The sequence below is a fragment of the Chelonoidis abingdonii genome, unplaced genomic scaffold (assembly GCF_003597395.2).
Source record: "Chelonoidis abingdonii isolate Lonesome George unplaced genomic scaffold, CheloAbing_2.0 scaffold0017, whole genome shotgun sequence".
Classification (NCBI taxonomy): domain Eukaryota; kingdom Metazoa; phylum Chordata; order Testudines; family Testudinidae; genus Chelonoidis; species Chelonoidis abingdonii.
The window spans coordinates 5,046-11,137 of NW_027424278.1; positions in this window are offsets into that span (position 1 = coordinate 5,046).

A 6,092-nucleotide genomic window follows, 5' to 3' on the forward strand; every position below is an offset into this window, starting at 1 on the left:
AGGAATGTATGAAGAGAGAATCAGAGACAGATTTATGGTAGAGATCATAGGAGGTTATGTCATATCCACAGAGTTTGCGAGTTGAAGACACGCACGAGAGCATAGAGATGCCTCACTTTGACTGGGGGCGGAAAGATATATATTCTGATAGATAGTATGGAAAGAGGAAGACGGAGCCAAGATGAGGGAAGAGTTTACTACACGACAAAAGAGCCGCAACAGAACAAGAAGGGTCATCGACGGGCATCTACCACAAATATGGCAGGTGAAAAGCATAAAGCGCCAGGGGACAATAATTTGGAGAGCGTTTATAAAGACAGACGGTAAAGGACTATGGAGAAGCTGCGCGTGAGTATAGTGATTGAAATAGCTAAATCCGCACATAGGGGCCAGGCATATTGTACACCACTTGGCAGAGGAGATACTACACACCATCGTGCTGAAGTCCGCATAAAATGCTTATGACAAGGTTGTCTTGGGACATAGATGCCGTCCCAGTGTATGGTACGTCCTGGCAGTTCTCTTCAGTGTATTCTGCAACAACATTTTCCTTAAACACCGAGCAATGCCTGTTTTTCCATTTCACTCTCAAAAGATATTTATTTCAACACACATCAAGAATATTACTACCCTGATATATCACTAAATCTTTTCCCCATAAGTCCAAGGTTGTCACAGTACAGGGGATTGGCAACTCACCCCTTATTCCCCCTTCTTTGGTCCAGCAAGGCAACCCCACACTCTAGGGCTTCAATGCTCTTCCAGCGCCCCTGCCTGTCTTTGGCATGAGAAAGACCAAGGCTCTCTCCCTTTCCTGCACGGGCTATTCCCCATGACTGAACAGTTCACCAATGTTTTCAAACGTGTTTTTTCCAAAGCAAGAACAGTCCCGCCGTATAGCACCCTCACTGTATTTCCTCTCCTCAGAGAGGGTTAACAGTGCCCCAATTAGCTATAGCTCACGTTAACACACAGCAACTTTCATAAGCAGAGCATATTGGAGTATCTTAAGGTAAAAGCAGAATACAGAGAAAAACATGAAAAATAAAAAACAAGAAAAAACCTCAACATGCATCAAGAAGCTTCAACAGAAATCACCACCCCTCACAACATGGGCTCTGGTCACGCGAGCACGTCTTTCAAACCCTTCAACCAGGGTGTTAAATTGGATTAAGTTAATCACACTAACTTTTCTCAGAAAAGAACACTCAATAAAGTTTAGTTCCCAACCCAGTCTATACAGTTTTGGAAAGGTCTTTGACTATCCCATGTAAAAAGTTATCAGCAACAAATAAGTCCAAATTCCACCTCTCACCTACTCCAGGCAATGCTCTACAAAGGTTAAGTAAACATAAGAGGGGTCTTGCCAGTCTCTCTTCTCCCCAGTACTCTGCCAGGAAAATTTCACTTTAGATGCATTGTCCCAAGAGAGTCAGTCATGTCTGCTACACTCTCCGTCAAAACAGTCCTTTGAAATACGCCAATATTTTCCATCCATTGCATTGAGATTCCTCGTCTATCCTCATAAATAAATTCCACACAATCCACTACATCATGAATTCTTAATACAGTGGGCTCCTAAATATTTTAAAACTTAATCCAATAAGATTCATCTGAGCATATTGCAGAAATTGCCACCTATTTACACGAAACTCTGTTTTCAAATCTTAGTATTCGTTTTATGGAAAGCTCTCCACCCATGACGGCGAAAAAACAAAAAACACAACATAAATCACACACCAATCCTGTGCACATTTCAAGTATATTTCTAGGAACACTGATTATGCAACACAATACGAGCTCTCCAGCCTGGCAAATCCTGTTCGCAACACAAGATGTGAATTTAGAGCACACAAGTATCCTCACCCTTTTAGTTAGTGGGACACACTCACATATTAAAACTTACAACATGCTTACCATGTGCGTTAAGCTTTGCTGGCATCCGGCGGCCTGGGCCTTACACATCCCTATCTCTTACCACCAACACATCCTCAATTTCATTAATATCTTCTTCTCATTAACGCATGCCGTTATACTTATACAGATGATGTATTATACATAGAGGAGAAACCGTGTGAAATAACCTTCTTATTGGCACAACCAAACTTCTCTCGGTGGAACCTGCCACAGCACCGCGCCCTAAGAACCGGCCCACAATCAAACGATATTACCTCACCCGTCTGTCTTCTCCTAATACCTCCTGGAACAAACACGCGCACATCAGCTACATGAGTTTTGTCTGATGAATAAACTCCAAAAATTGTTTAGCGTCCAGGAGCAATCCCCTGGGAGGGGCCTTAAAGGGAAGATGATAAACTGCCTTGACCAGTTAGTTCTATTTAATGACACTAAACTAGAAGCAGCTATTTTCTAATTTACCTCTCACCCTTCAAAATATTTGTAATCCAAACCGTAGTCACCCTCTGAGCATGTAAAATCATCGACTCACTCCTAACAACAAACTTGGCAGAAAGGATGAGGCCGGATCTTATAAAAAAAAAACAAACGAAACCACAAAGTTACTGAAAGCAGCAAACGAAAAGCGCCCGGCTATTCAGCTAATCATTTTGAAAGTTGCTTGGACTAGTAACCCGCTGCAGATCATTGGCCATATCCGCAAGAATGGCTGTGAGAGATTCGAAAAGAAATGAACAATACAATTCTTAGACCATATCCCTGCGGATCAGCCTGGCGGTCTGTAGCAAATATACTCTGCTGACCCAGATACTTTAGCACAAACATAAACAATCTCAGAAAAACCAGAAATGATCTGAATGCTAAGTTTTTTTTCTCATTAAGAAAACACAGTTTAGCTGATAAGGTATGGCTTCTGAACAGCCAACAAGACCCAAACCTGCATAAAAAAGTGCTATAGTTTCTGGCAAAGTGTGAAGACTGCTTTCCGCATGCATATTGAACAACTGCTATACTTACATGCAGCAATCAGAGAAAAGTCTTCAGTTGAGTGTAGTTTAGCCCAAGACAAGAAACTCTGGCATGTCACTAATTTGTAAAGCAACTGCAGCAGACTGAACGTATTTGAACTCATCCTCCAGCTTCACCGATAAGACCCAAGATGAACACATCCCGATTGCCAGCCAACGAAAAGAACAGTCATGTACCAAAACCCTCAAAAAAGGGCCAGTTCCATGCTACCGACAAAACAACCTTTGTCTCCTTCTGCCAATTATCACCCACTGGGAAAATACTTCCTGATCACAGAACAGGCCACTTGGAGAACCTGCCAGTAACCTAAAAACCTCAGCTCCATCCAATGACCTTACCGGGAGGGGGAAGGAGTGAGTTACCAAAGGAACACAAATGCTGCCCCCAGATAACAAGAAGAAGGTTCTTAATGAGGAGCGGCATGGGCATGGCAGGGGAAATGCAGGTTCCATCAAACATCGCAACTGCTCCTCTGCTGCACCTCGCCGAGTAACTGAAAGGAGAGCACCATGGAAGCAAGAAGGCCAGACCTAGTATTGTAACGCCTTTTACAACCACCCTAATTTATATCGGGCTGTTTACACCACCAATTACGCCACCATGCAGCGTCATACCCACCTCGCCGAGAAGACCAGGCGGGTGGATGAAGAAATCTAAAAAGCCCGTATTTGTTTTTGAAAATTTAGCAAGAAACGATCTACAGATTATTTGCACATCCTAGAGAAGTTGTGGCTCCACCTGTCTGCATTTAGCCTTGCAGATAGAGCAGGTCCACAACCACACTGCAAGGATACCATACTCCGGATAATCCGGGTGATGTGTCGAACCGGCAGTGAGCGCTCCTGCAAGCGTCAGGCACGAAGGGGCAAGTGAGATTCGAACTGTGCGAACGATATGAAGAAAGGAAATGAATTGAACACGAAAGCCGTGGCAGTCAGTTGACCCATGGAACTTACATGAGAAGTTGCACAGCGCTTTCAACAGGTAGAAGAAAGGCCACCGAAAAAGTTTCTCGGTCAACGCCAGCCTAATATATCTTAGTCCTGTTAAAAACTGAACGTCTAATGTTTCAAAATTAATTTAGGTTTTGGCAGACTGGTTTCCCTTTCTGTATCTACTTATTCAATCGACATCATGCACTTCAAATGTTCACGCACCGGCAGGAAAACACAGAGGGCTACAGTACTGGGAGGTCCTTTCGCAATGAAAGCGGGGTTTTCGTCCAGAGTAAAGGTCCACCAAAGAGCAGGGAAAGAAAACTGTCCTGGGTTATGGTGGCTCGCACACGGCACCGCTCATCCCTCAGAAACTAGACAGGCCACAACAGTCCCCCGCCCACCCACCCCCCCCATTGGGGGCCAAATCCTGGCATGGGCCTCTTGGGGCGGATTACCAGTGGAAATTCGGGGGATATGCAAGACCCTAATAGACTTCTAAATGAAGGCAAAGGGCAGTGGACAGGGAGAGGGATTCCACCCACATACTGCGCCCTCCCATCCGAAGAAACTGCACCAGGAACCAGTCCCGTCGCCAACCCTCACACGGCTTCTGACTAGCTAACGTTGGCCCCACCAGCACCCAAAAAAGCAGTGCACCAGGAAACCCGCAAACCTATAGAGTACCGCCTGGGAAGAAACGCTATGCTGGGCCGTACCCTCTCGGCTACGTGGGGTGACAGATCAATAATTAAAGGCCACTGAAGCAGGGGCTGGGACTCCCGGCGGTGGGGCCGCAAGGCTGCAGAAGTCGTTCCCACCCCATGCCCGCCCAGTTGCCGTGAGCAGATGTTTAGACCACAAGGGGCCTCATCAGACACATTGACCAGAAGTCCAAAAGCCTCATGGCCATCAACAGGGGGATGAACTTGGGCCCCAGCGAAAGGCCCAGACCCTGCTACAAGGCTAACAAAAGGGGAAAGCAGCACCTTTTTCCTCTAATTGAAAACTAAAGTCAGCGACACTCGACATGGACTTCACAAATAGGTCTGGTTGACCCATATATCCTCTGGGCCCCACCCCTCCCTTCATCCTCCCTCTGCCCCCCTGGTGCCCACATCTCCCTGCACACGCCTCTGCCCCCCTAGGGCCTGCCCTTCTCCACACCCCTCTCTCTGCCCCCTTCTGCTCACCTGCTCCCTCACCCCCCATTCTGCCTGTTTGGCACCAATGCCTGTTCATTCGCTCCCCCCCATGGTTCCACCTCCCCCACTCCTCATCATCTCACCCCCTGGCAGCTCACCTGGCCCTTGATTTCCCCTTCCCCACTGGAGCTCCCTATTACCTCACACCACTCTGCCCCCTGGTGCCTGCCTCTTCCTGTGCTTCCCTGTGCCCCCTGGGGTCCATCCTCTTCTTCTCCCATGGAGCCCACCCCTTCCCCAACTCCCTGCAGCCCCCTGGAGCCTGTCCCATCCCTTGTCCCCACAGCTGCCTGGGGTCTGTCCACTTCTCCCATGGAGCTCATACCTCCCCTCACCCCCTGCAGCCCCCTGGAACCTGCCCTGCCCTTCACACCCCTGTCCTCCTGGTGCTGCTCCCTTCCCTTATCACCCTATAGCCCTTGTGCCTGCCCCATCCCATGTCCCTCCCTCAACCCCCTCTGCTCCTGTCACCTCCCCCTCCCTTAGCATCAGTCTGTCCACTCCCCTCCCCTGTCCCCCTCCCCTGACACCTTTCCACCTCTCCCCTGCTCATCCTGCCCTTTCCTCTCATTGTCTCCTCACAGGTAGAGGGGCCCTGACTCCCCTCAACCAACAGTGATTAACCTGCCAGTGATTAACCAAAGGGATCAATTTCCCTTTGATCCCAGTGACCAGCCCCTGCCCCCGGCCCTGACTCTGTCACTCTCTCCCCAGTGGACGTGAGTCTGGATCCAGACACGGCTCATCCCAGACTCGTCCTGTCTGAGGATCGGAAACGTGTGAGACACGGAGACAAATGCCAGGATCTGCCCAACAACCCTGAGAGATTTAATAAATATCTCATTGTCTTGGGTGCTGAGGGGTTTGTGGGTGGGAGGCGTTACTGGGAGGTGGAGGTGGGAGACAAGACAGGCTGGGACCTGGGGGTTTGTAGGGAATCTGTGAGCAGGAAGGAGGAGGTCACACTCTCACCTGAGGATGGATTCTGGGCCATGCGGCTGTGGAA